This window comes from Carcharhinus amblyrhynchos, chromosome 16, assembly GCF_965287045.1.
Source record: "Carcharhinus amblyrhynchos chromosome 16, sCarAmb.v2.hapA, whole genome shotgun sequence".
NCBI classification, from domain to species: Eukaryota; Metazoa; Chordata; class Chondrichthyes; order Carcharhiniformes; family Carcharhinidae; genus Carcharhinus; species Carcharhinus amblyrhynchos.
Window position 1 is genome coordinate 48,563,939 of NC_137339.1, and position 13,085 is coordinate 48,577,023.

Sequence of the window (13,085 nt, forward strand, 5' to 3'; positions counted from 1 at the left end):
AGGACTTGACGGATGATGAATCTGGGAAAGGGTGTGTAAATAGGTTGAGTAATGTTGAGATCAAAAAGGAGGAAATATTGGGGTTCTTCAGAAACATTAAAGTAGACAAGTCCCCAGGGCCTGATGGGATATACCCCAGAATACTGAAAGAGGCAAGGGAGGAAATTGCTGGAGCTTTGAGAGATTTCTTTGTATCTTCACTGGCTAAAGGGGACCATCATCAACATTTTGTGGAGGGGAGATTCGTCATGTCATGTGAGAACAACATCCACCAGGTATATGGTACATACTCTTGCAACTCGGCCAACGTTGTCTATCTGATACACTGAAGGAAAGGATGTCCTGAGGCATGGTACTTTGGGGAGACCATGCAGATGCTATGACAATGGATGAATGACAATCACCAGGCAGGAGTGTTCTGTTCCTATTGGGGAACACTTAAGCAGTCATGGGCATTCAACCTCTGATCTTCGGGTAAGGTTCTCCAAGGCGGCCTTCATGACACATGACAATGCAGAATTGCTGAGCAGAGACTGATAGCCAAGTTCTGCACACATGAGGGCAGCCCCAACTGGGATCTTGGGTTCATGTCACATTACCTGTAACCCTCATGACTTGCCTGGGCTTGCAAAATCTCATTAACTGTCCTCTCTGGAGACAATACACATCTCTTTAACCTGTGCTTAAACCTCTTTCCACTCACACTGTCTGTACCTTTAAGACTTGATCACCTGTAAAGACTCGCATTTCAACCATCATCTTGTAAATTAAGTTTGTATGTATTTATGGCATGTTTGTGAACAGAACTCCCACTCATCTGATGAAAGGGCAGTGCTCTGAAAGCTTGACGTTTTGCACTACCAAATAAACCTGTTGGACTTTAACCTGATGTTGTGAGACTTTTTACTGTACAGGGGAGGTCCCAGAGGATGGTGAATAGCCAATGTTGTTCTTATGTTTAAGAAGGATAGCAAGAGTAATCCAGGTAATTACAGGCTGGTGAGCCTTACATCAGCGGTAGGGAAGTTTTTGGACAAGACTGTCTGAGGCAGGATTTATTCCCACTCGGAAATAAGTGGATGTATTAGTGAGAGGCAACATGGTTTTGTGAAGGGGAGGTCCTGTCTCACTAATTTGATGGAGTTTTTTGAGGAAATGACGAAAATGATTGATAAGGGTAGGGCAGTGGATGTTGTCTACATGAACTTCAATAAGGCCTTTGACGAGGTTCCTCATGGCAGACTGGTGGTAAAATGTGAACTCACATGGGATCAGAAGTGAACTGGTAAAGTGGATACCAAACTGGCTCAGTCAAAGAAGACAGAGGGTAGTAATGGAAAGGTGTGTTTCTGAATGGAGGGCTGTAACCAGCACAGTATAATAAATAACAACTGGGATATTTTCTTGTCCAATTAATAATATTGCACAGTGTTGTTAAGGTATAATTTGTACTCTCTGCTTTATTTAATAGTTACGGTGGGATCACATATAGGGTCCACACAAACATCATTGTGTTATATTGTTGTTGCAACCTTAATAAGAAAAATATCTCTGGGAAATATTTAGTTTTAAGAGGGAGCTCACAAGATCTGGTGAACTGGTGCAATGACAATAATCTCTCCCTCAATGTCAACAAAACGAATGAGGTTGTCATCGACTTCAGGAAGCGTAGTGGAGAACATGTCCCTGTTTACATCAACATGAAGGGATGAAGTAGAAATGGTCAAAAGCTTCAACTTTTTAGGTGTCCAGATCACCAACAACCTGTCCTGGTTCCTCCATGCCAATGCAATCGTTAAGAAAACCCACCCATGCCTCTACTTTCTCAGAAAACTAAGGAAATTTGGCATGTCAGTTACTACTCTCACCAACTTTTACAGATGCACCACAGAAAGCATTCTTTCTGGTTGTAGCCAGCTTGGTATGGCTCCTGCCCAAGACTGCAAGAAGCTACAAAAGGTCATGAATTAGTCCAAACCATTATGCAAACCAGCCTCCCATCCAGTGACTCTGTTTGCGCTTCCTGCTGCTTCAGAAAAGGAGCCAACATAATTAAGGATTCCATGCACCCTGGACATTCTCTCTGCCATCGTCTTCCATCAGTAAGAGTATCCACCCCTAGATAAGAAATACGATCAGAACACCATATAATCTGCCATTCAATATAATCATGACTCATTGGTGGTGTTCTGTTACAGATCAGTGTCCAAACTGCTGCGACAACAAGCATTTCCAAATGTACATTGTAAGGCGGGATTTTTCAGCCTCTTCCAGTGGCGTGTTTTCCGACGGCAGCAGCAACTGGTATTTGGCTACCAGTGGGATCTTCCAGTCCCACCATTGCCTATGGTGTTTTGTGTCGCTCACCCATCCTTCCACAGTGGTGGGGGTTCACCTTCTGCAGAACTGGAAAAGCCCGCCCATAGTCTGGCCCAATGGATATATATAAATCTTCCCATCGCATAGTGGATCAGGAATTACTATCTGGCATTGGCCTGTGTTGGAAAGATTTACAGACTAATATTTGACCTGTTTTACTCTGCTATGAACCTTCCTTGATCATCAAGTCCTTGAGTGGGATTGAACCCAGCACTTCTTTCTCAAAGGCAGGAAGGCTCCTCATTGAGCCACAAGACCACATTGTAACTCATGACAATATCACAATTCCTCATCGATATAGCCGCATGGATGTCCTCCAAAGACAGCATCATGATTTGGTGTGAAATACTAGACTATTAGGCCATTGAAGCTCATTTCCCAGACTCACATGTGAAGCTCAGGTTATAAGGTAAGCTATAAAAGTTTTATTAGCTCCCAGAAAACACCAAATCCAATTTTTGTGCTTTAAAAAATGGGAAGAGAAAGGAAAATTATCAATTTTAAAGTAAAGTTGCATAACTTCAAAATTCAAATATTATCATGAGAGCTCCAGATATGTCTGATAAAATTATCCCATTAAAGTGACAATATTTTTTCCTTTGAACTGTATCCATGGTTGCTTTACTCATGATCGGCACCTGGAGCTAACATTTTGTCTTTTGATTTAATCCAGTTTTTTTTTTATTTGCTTTGTGATTTTTGACTTGTGATTTTTGATTTCTGAAAGGGTTTTGGCCCAAGTCACATTCAGGTGATGTAAATACACTAATTTCAGCTCAGCAGTAATTAACTTTACAAAGCATGGCTTCTGGGAATGCCAGTTAGATTCCCATAAAACACTCGTCCAGCGTGGCGCTTCCTGTGAATCAATCACATTTTTAATTAATTCACAAGGTCTCATGGACAAGGCTGGTATTTATTATCTATCTCGAACTGCTGCTGAAAAGGTGGTGGTGAGCTATTCTCTTAATGACAGAGAGTCTTGCTAAACCATTTGAGAGGGTAATTAAGAATCATCCAGGCTGCTGGGGGTTTGGAGTGATATGTAGACCAGACCGGGTAAGGATGGCAGATTCACTTTCCCAGAGGGCATTAGTGAACCAGATGAGTTTTTAACCATGACACACTAGTTTCACGGTCACAATTATTCCAGATTTAATTAATTAATTGAATTTGAACACCCAGCTGTCATGTGGGATTTGAATTCCAGTGTCATGAATATAATCTCAAGCCTCTGAATTATTAGTGCAGTGACATAGAACTGGGGTGGGTGAGGCTTACAGAATAGCATTCTCCATTGGCCTCTGGTGGGATCTTACGAGGCTTGGGTGGATGAGGCAGTAAAATTACGACAATGGAATGACCAATTACTGCCGGGTACTGGATATGTTTATGTCCAGTATTTTTGAGGTCACTAACAGTATAAATGGCCACTGCATGATTATCCCTATGAGTTACACTTACCAGCTACAGTGAAGCAGTGGTAGGCCTGTGCTTGATCCTTTCCTCATTGTTTTGTATGCTCATTACTATTCAGTTATGGACTATACACAGGCTTCTGGATATGGGAGGCTCAGGAGGACCTCATCTTCATACATAGTCTAGCAGCAATAGAGTCTTCTTCATCCCCTTACACACCACCCTACTGGTACTCTGATATTTGGTATTCTTGGTCTTCTGCTGTTAAACTTGCTAGAAACGATTTATGCAGGGACACATTCTCTGCAAATAAAGAAATACATCCAGGCCTTTCAGGAATTAGCTGGAAACTTGGGAGCCCACAGTTCCCCATTGCTTTCTCCTTGGCAACGCCTCGGCCAATCAGAGATGACTCGCCAACCAGTCAGTACCCTTTGCTCCTGTATTATAAATTGGTGTGATCATTTGAAATTTGGCCTTCTTGTCCATCTTGCACTCATCATGTCCTGATGAATGCAAGCTGGAAAAACTTCAGCAACATGAGTCTCTTTTCAGCAATATTCAAGTCCTGTATAGACTAAAAAACTCAAATCTCAGTTTCAAAGTGACTCAGTGCTGGGAGTCAGAAGGTTGTGGGTTTGAATTTACCCCTGTGCAGTACTGAGAGAATGCTGCACTGTTCCAGGTCTGCCATTCAGATGAGCTTTTAAACCTAGACCCCTTCTGCCCTCTCAGAAGGATGTAAAAGTTTCCATTGTTTTATTTCAAAGGAGAGCAGGAAACTTCATCCTGATGGTTTGACCGGTACTTATCCCTCAACCAACATCAGTAAAAAACACAAATACAAAAGAAAAATACTGCGGGTGCTGAAAATCCGAAAATAAATCGAAAATGCTGGAAATACTCAGCAGGACTGGCAGCACCTGTGGTGAGCAAAACAGGGTTAACGTTGAAGATTGTTGACCTTTCATTAGAACTGAAGAAAGCGAACATTAATCCTGTTTCTGTCTTGACAGATGATGCCAGACCTACTTAGTATGCCTAACATTTCCTGTTCTGATTTCACAATAAAACACATTATCTGAGCATTGCAACATCGCAGTGTGTATTACACCATCTGAAATCTTTCTCCCGTTCATGTTAGTGGGGACCCTGCCGATGAGGCACCCCCACCTCTGGTTTCCTGGCAGTAACGAGTGTGTTCAATAGGAAACCCCATTGACAACAGCGGGACTATAAGATCTTGTTGTTAGTGAGCAGGCACCAGGTCTCGCCATCGTGAAATATGCTGCAAAGTGGGAGAAAAATCCTGCCTATCGACTACACTTGAAGTATACTTCATTGATTGTAAAATACTTTGTGACTGCCTGAACTCTAGAAAGGGGTTGTTAAAGCAAAGTGGACTTTCCTTTTCCTCAGTTACAATCAGCACGTCTAACTCTTTTTTAAAATAAATTGATCCCAAATCTATATCCTTAAACCAATGAATAAGTCCACTCTCTCTCCATGGAAATGGTGCACAGCACAGACAAGATGTAATAAAGTTTGCACAAAAAATTGAAAGACACTCAGAGAAGTCTGATTGCAAATGATTTTAGCCTGCACCGACAATACAATACTAACCAATTTATAAAATGGGTAAAAGATTGGAGTATGTAATTTGTGTCAGCAATTATGGATTTACATGGCGAGTAGTTTTGAGAATAGGATTGGTTTAATCATAAAGAGCCAGCAGAACAGTGTTAAATCATCCAAAATGATTGGACTTAAATATTCCCATTTTCTGTTGAATGTTCAGATATCAGTGGCAGTGATACATTAGTGTGATAGTTATAAAATAGCTCTCTGGTGCTTCATTTCTTGCTGTTCAACAATACATTTCCATGTGTTATTCTGCCTGTTTGCTGAGTTAACATCACATGACAATCCACACACATCTTAGAGTAAGGCTGTTCAGAGCTGATGTTTCACCTGTGGGATGAAAACATTTTCTTCATGAAATGTTTGCTTCTTTTAACAAATCTTTAAATCTGTGCCCTCTAATTCTCGATTCTTTCAACAATAGGACCAGTTTCTCCCTGTTTATTCAGTCCAACATAATTTTGAACATCTCTATCAATTCTCCTCTCTACCTTCTCTTCTTCTCCAACTATCTTCATAAATGAAGCTCTTCATCCCTGGAATCATTTTTGTGAATATTTTTTGCACACTGTCTCTAATTCTTTCACATTCACTGAGGTGCCCAGAACTAAACACAATACTTCTGCTGAGACTGAACCAGTACTCGAGACATGTTTAACATAATTTCCTTGTTTTTATACTCTATGTCCCTATTAACAAGGTCTAGGATATTATGTGCTTTATTAATAACTCTCTCAGCCTGTCCTGCCATCTACAATGACATATGTACATATACCAAGTCCCTTTGTTCATGCAGCTCTTTAGAATTGCATCCATTTTTTGTATGATCTCTCTGCATTCTTCCTATCAAAACAAATTTATTTATTGAAATAAATCTGTCCACTCCACCAATTTGTCCATATGTCCTTTTGAAGCTCTGCACTCTCTTGCTCACAGTTCAGAATTTTCAGTTTCGTATTATCCATAAATTTTGTAATTGTGCTCTGTACACCCAAGTCTAAGGTCATTGCTATCAGATGAGTTTGAACTAGCAGAAGCTCCAGAGGAAAAAATCAAACTACTCATAATGTGTGACTAATTAGCTCACTCAACTAACTGAAAAAAAATGATGTGCAAATTGAAATGCCACGCTTGTGAAATGGGGGAGAAGATGTCTTGCCAAGATTAGAGTTGAACACAGGATTGGAATTCTGCTTTGTATTTAACCTACATTGACCCGAACAGGAAAGACTGAATTCTTGCTTTGGGCACATGACTATAGATTTGGATCATTATGACCCTGTTGGAACTCACTAGGCACAAGTATCAATACTTAAAACATTCTTCCCATGATTGTGAGAGGAAGGATTAAGCATTGGCGGCAATGGACCATGCTTTTAATGTAGATTTAGGAGACGTTTGCCTGCGCCACTCAGCTCCACATTTCACAAAATGTCCTCTTTTGCCTTCGAAGGGTCATCCAGACTCAAAACATTGGGCTAAACCTTCCTAAAAAATGGCAAAGTATTTGCGGTGAGAAAACTGGCATGCTTTGCTCCAGAGAAACAGGTTGATTTTCTCTCCAGATCTTAAAACACTCTGCCGAAAAAAAAATCAAGGGGCATGTTCCAGCCATCATGCAATGGAGTGGGGCCGAAGCATGCTGGCAAAACCCAGCTGACCAGAGATCAGGGTGCATAGAACTCCCTTCCCCCCCAACCCCACCACTCCCCCAACCCCTTGTATATCAAAGTGAAATACTGTGGATGCTGGAATCTGAAACAAAAACAGAAAATGCTGGAAAATCTCAGCATCTGTGGAGGCAAAATAGAGTTAGCATTTTGAATCTGGATGACCCTTCATCCGAGCTCTGATGAAGGGTCATCCAGACTCGAAAGATTTGTTCTATTCCCTCTCCACAAATGCTGTCAGACCTGCTGAGTGTTTCCAGCATTTTCTGTTATTGTGTAGAATTCTAACCTGTGACTGCTTCCCCCCTCTGCCCCGACCTGCCTATTAGACTCTAAAGAATAAGATTGATAATGGAACTTTTATTTTGCCCTGTACAGTCAAACATGCAACTTTACATCTTTGTTAACTGTTTGACTTTATCGGGTGAATTTATTTTCTGTTCAAAGATGCGCGAATCTCCATTAAAAATGTTTCCAATGATAGGATCTGTGAGGCATTGAATCATAATTCAAACTGGCAGCAACAGAAAAAGAGTTCTGACATAGCTTTAGATTTATAAATGATATCTTAATATGTATCTCGTTCATGGTATTTTGTGTTCTGGCGAATAAGCTCCACGCAGAAACTATATTGGTCCTTAATGAAATAAATCCACAACTGAGAACAAAATTTGACATCTTTACAGAATCTGACATGCTATTTGTTTGACAAGACAAAATGGCTGACAGGTTTAAGTCAAAAGGAAATACAACAGCCCAAGGACAATATAACAAAATAACTTCATTATTGGTTTGGATAATGCCTGGAAGCACATTTTCACATAAAAGTTGTGACTTTGCATCTGTGTTCGCCACAGGTACAAATGGCGAGGTAGGCACAAAATCCTGTGAAAGTCAGAAAATGGAAATCTTGTTTTCAGATTCCAACTCTCCACCCCTCCAACACCCAACCACCCCCACTCCTGGCTGGTGGATGTAACAAAGTTCCTACTCAGAAAGGTCAGGAAGCTCATTTAAAGAAATTATAGTGCCATAAAAAGGCTTCCGCACCTATCAACCCCCATATTGGGATCTCTCCCTTGCTGGCATGATGTCACATAGATGAGGTTTACAATAGGTTTTTAAAAATGGGAGCCTGGTCACATGGACCCACTGGGGGTGCACAGGTGAGAATAGCTCCTGGGGGAGAGGAACATTCCCGAGGTGTACTCTGGCCCTCTGGCACTATGTACCTGGTAACACCCTCAGGTGCATCAGTGAAGAGTTATCACCAGCTTGACACAAAGGCCAGGATTTTCATGGCAGGATCACCATGGGAGATTTAGCTGACCAACCATCAGTTTGTTCATTTTCAGTGGGACGAGGCAACCCTAGGCCTAGAAGAAGGATTCTAGCTTGGGACTGACACATTTTCTTCCAGTCAATTCCTCAGCATTCACTCAATGCTTCTCCCGCATCTCTCCCTGAGACATCAAAAACCACACTGTAAATTCACTGTTCCTTCAACTGCAGAGCAAATAAATGAATCCCCGAAACTCAGTCTTCCAGTAACCCCTCTGCTAAACAGATCACTATACCAGATTATTTCATTAACTATTGTCCCCAATAGTCTTTTAGTCTTTTTCCTCTTAAAGAGTTAAAATCCACATCTTCTCTCTTTGGCACACAAACTTGATTTTGTGTGCTTAAGCCTTGTCATGAATTTTGAACCCAAAATCTTATAATTCAAAGGTAAGAAAGTCTCACCAAGTGACAGTGCCCCAGTGTTGCTGTTATCTCTTCTCAGCACTTTTCCCCTCAAATCCTTTTAGAGTTATCCTTTTTTCAAATATTTATCCCCATTTCCTTTTGAGCATGCCCTCCACCCTGAGAGTCCTGGATGAACCTGTATCTGGGGTCACCATCGCAGATGTCAGAGCAGCTTTCTTGAAGGTCAACCCACGGAAAACAACTGGCCTGGATGGGGTCCCAGACGAGCTCTCAGATCCTGTGCGGATCAGCTAGCAGGAGTATTGCAGACATCTTCAACCTCTCTTTACAACAATCTGAGGTCCCTATCTGCTTCAAGAAGACGACCATCATCCCGGTATCTAAGAAAAACCAAGCAACGTGCCTTAATGACTATCGGTCGGTGGCTCTGACATCCATCATTATGAAGTGCTTCGAAAGGCTAGTCATGGCACGAATCAATTCCAGCCTCCCGGACTACCTGGATTCACTACATTTGTCTATCACTACAATAGGTCCACAGCAGACACCATCTACTTAGCCCTGCACTCAACCCTGGAACACCTAGATAACAAGGACACCTATGGTAGACTTCTATTTACTGACTACAGCTCAGCCTTCAACACCATTATTCCCACAAAACTCATCTCCAAACTCCGTGGCCTGGGCCTTGGCACATCGCTCTGTGACTGGACTCTGAACTTCCTAACTCACAGACCACAATCAGTAAGAAAAGGCTACAACGCCTCCTCCACGATCATCCTCAATAGCCCCACAAGGCTATGTTCTCAGCCCCTGACTATACTCCTTATACAACTATGACTGCATGGCCAAATTCCCCTCCAATTCGATTTTCAAGCTTGCTGACGACACCACCATAGTGGGTTGGATCTCAAATAATGACGAGACAGAATACAGGAATGAGATAGAGAATCTGGTGAACTACTGCGGCAACAGTAATCTCTCTCTCAATGTCGACAAAACAAAGAAGATTGTCATCGACTTCAGGAAGCGTAGTGGAGAACGTGCCCCTGTCTACATCAATGGAGATGAAGTAGAAAGGGTCAAGAGCTTCAAGTTTTTAGGTGTCTGGATCACCAACAACCTGTCCTGGCCACCTCCCCCCACCACCCCCCCACCCTCCCTCCCCGCCCCCCACCCCACCCTCCCTCCCCGCCCCCCACCGTGCTGATACTATAGTTAAGAATGCCTTTACTTTCTCAGAAGACTGAAGAATTTTGGCATGTCACAACTCTCACCAACTTTTACAGGTGCATCATAGAAAGCATTCTTTCTAGTTGTATCACAGCTTGGTATGGCTCCTGCTCTGCCTAAAGCTGCAAGAAACTACAAAAGGTTGTGAATGTAGCCCAATCCATCACCCAAACCAGCCCCCCATTCATTGACTCTGTATATATTTCCCACTGCCTCAGCAAAGCAGCCAGCATAATTAAGGACCCCACGCACCCCGGACATTCTCTCTTCCACCCTCTTCTATCAGGAAAAAGATACAAAAGTCTGAGGTCACATACCAACTGACTCAAGAACAGCTTCTTCCCTGCTGCTGTCAGACTTTTGAATGGGCTTACTTGCATTAAGTTGCTCTTTCTCTACATCCTACCTATGACTGTAACACTACATTCTTCACTCTCTTGTTTCCTTCTCTATGAACAGTATGCTTTGGCTGTATAGCGTGCAGGAAACAATACTTTTCACTGTATGTTAATGCATGTGACAATAATATCAGAGATAATATCAATTATATCAAATCAAATAAATATTGTTCAAGTTGCTGTGTTAATAGATAATTATGGTGAAGCATTTCATAGTCTGTTTTCCCTGAGATCAAGATTCTTCCATATTCCTTGCCTGTGAAAATCCTGAGTCATGGTTATTTTCTTCTCACCCATTTCCTGCTCTCACCTCCTCCCCTCCCCCACACCTTCCTGAGCCTTCTATGCCCAATCCCCTCATCCATCAACCCTAATCCCTCACTTCAAACTTTCCCAATAATTGCTTCCTCATTGAGCGAAGCTGGCTCTCTATGGTAGGAAATGGCATTGGCATCACAGTACCAGAAGTTTCTCTTGCCCCAACAGCTGGTGAAGTACAGAGTTATGGACAGGACCAGGTGGCTTTCACTTCCATCTTGAAATAATGTTACCCCCAAAAATTACTTGTGACCATGAGGTAAGGATTATAGGCATCTCCCTTATCATCTTGATCAGTGCTGGGGGCAGGCATCAGCTGAATTTATTTCATTGGCATCACCATTGTTGTGATGGCTGAACCAGCTGTGAGCAATGGTTTTTATATATCATCAAGGATCTCAACAGACCCGATGACTGGATGGTGATGAAACCTGAATGCAAGAACGTTATTTCATGAACTCTGCTGAAAATTTCACTCAGACACTCAATGTAACATGATTCCTGGCAGTTAAGGATCAGCAGGTTGTGAGCTTGTACTACAACGAATTTCCAATGACAACGCATATGATATTAATGTAAGAAATTTGACAGCCAAGTATGAGCAATCAATGAACACAGCTAGTGCTGTAAGAGTGCCTTGTGATATTTGACAGGGAGGAGGAGGAGTAATTGGAATCCTATTTAGCAAAACTGAACAAGTCTGTAAGCAGTACATTCAAGATGTGAAAATAGTGCAATGTTCAGGATATGTTCCAAGAATATTCTGCAGTAGAAATAGCCAAGAATGTGAAATATTTCAAATCATCAGTCTACATAAGATTGTATTCTCATTTCCCTCTGCGGAATTTGATAATTTGGATATTGAAGGGAATTGATAAAATCTGATCCAGGAATACTGGTTGCTATGGAAAAGGGTGCAAAGACCAAAGGTGCAGACTAATAATGAGAAAATTGAAAAAGAAGATAGGCAAAATTGTTTCATTCAAAGGATAGTGGAAAAGTGGACTGAATGTACTGTCATTGAACTGAAGAGACTATTGAGAACACGATGGGGAGATGATGCCATTGGCTGGAGTGCCAGCGAGACCTTTTTTTGGGAAGGACCATCACATACTGTGCTAATCAGGAAGTTAAGAAGCCACCAGTGGCACCTCACCGGGATCAAGGATCTTAGGGATAGGAGTTCTGCCCACCGAGAGCTGCCAGCATGCCACTGGTGAGACAGTGGCTGCTGTCAGTACAATACCCACTTGAAGACTCAGATTATTGGTAGAATGTTCGCTTAGGCCAGAGGTAAGTTTTGGAGGTGAGGTCCGTGGGAGATGGGTTGAGAATGGCTTGGCAGCGAGGACAGGGGAGTGGCTCTCAGTGGCCTTCCCAATTCCTGATGTCAGTGAATGTATTTGAACAAGGTCCCCCACCATGGGAGATGGCAAACAAATATGCCAGAGTTTGGTTGTCATGCTCCCTGCAAGGCATGTTCCTCTGCCCACTGCACAGTTAATACCAGGGGTGGCAGCTGAGGCCATTAAGTGGCCAATGGATGTTACTTAAAGGCTTCATTTGGTAGCCAGGTGAGAAGAATGTCCAAAGGCTGTTTTAGCTTAGATTTGGGGTGCCATGAAGATTTTTGTAGTGATGTATTGATTGTGTTGCTATGGTGCTGTGCATCTATTCATTTCGCACGATCTGTAGCAATAATCTATGGCAATGTTGAAAACATTCTTGTTTATTTACAGATCTGTATATATCTCAGTATTCTACATAAGATTGTAAATTTCAATTTCTTAATCATGTGACATTGCATCATCATTACATCAGTATCAGACGCTCCTGGTGTTAACCCTTCATTCTGCAGGGACTTGTTATTCAGGGTGGTGGTAGAATCCTCACTTGCCACTCTCCGACTTGATTAAATGTCCCTAGCCACCAAGCTCTTCAATGGAGAGAGCAGAATGTTCCACCTGCACAGAGGCAACTCAAAGGAAGATGGGAGTTAGTACAGGTGAGATGGCTGGCCATTGCAGCTGATCTTAAAGGGATGGGTTTTTTGGTCTCATAGATAATTTCATATAAGGTCCCCCACCATGGGAGATGGCAAGCAAATATGCCAGAGTTTGGTTGTCATGCTCCCTGCAAGGCATGTTCCTCCACCCACTTATATGAAATAGGAAGTCTTACAATTTAGAAACTGTCTTTCAGGGCCTTAGGTCATCCTGAAGTAATTCAAAGCCAATTAAGTACTTTTAAGTCTTGACTTTGTTGCAAAGTGTGTGTGTGGATCGACATTATTAGTAGACTATGGTTTAGTTATACT

General features: G+C 42.0%; 1 protein-coding gene across 1 annotated transcript in view; it reads left to right on the forward strand.

The window, feature by feature from the left end:
- Positions 1-13,085, forward strand: part of cdh22 (cadherin 22) — an 871,134-nt gene that overhangs the window by 159,896 nt on the left and 698,153 nt on the right. The window lies entirely within an intron of this gene.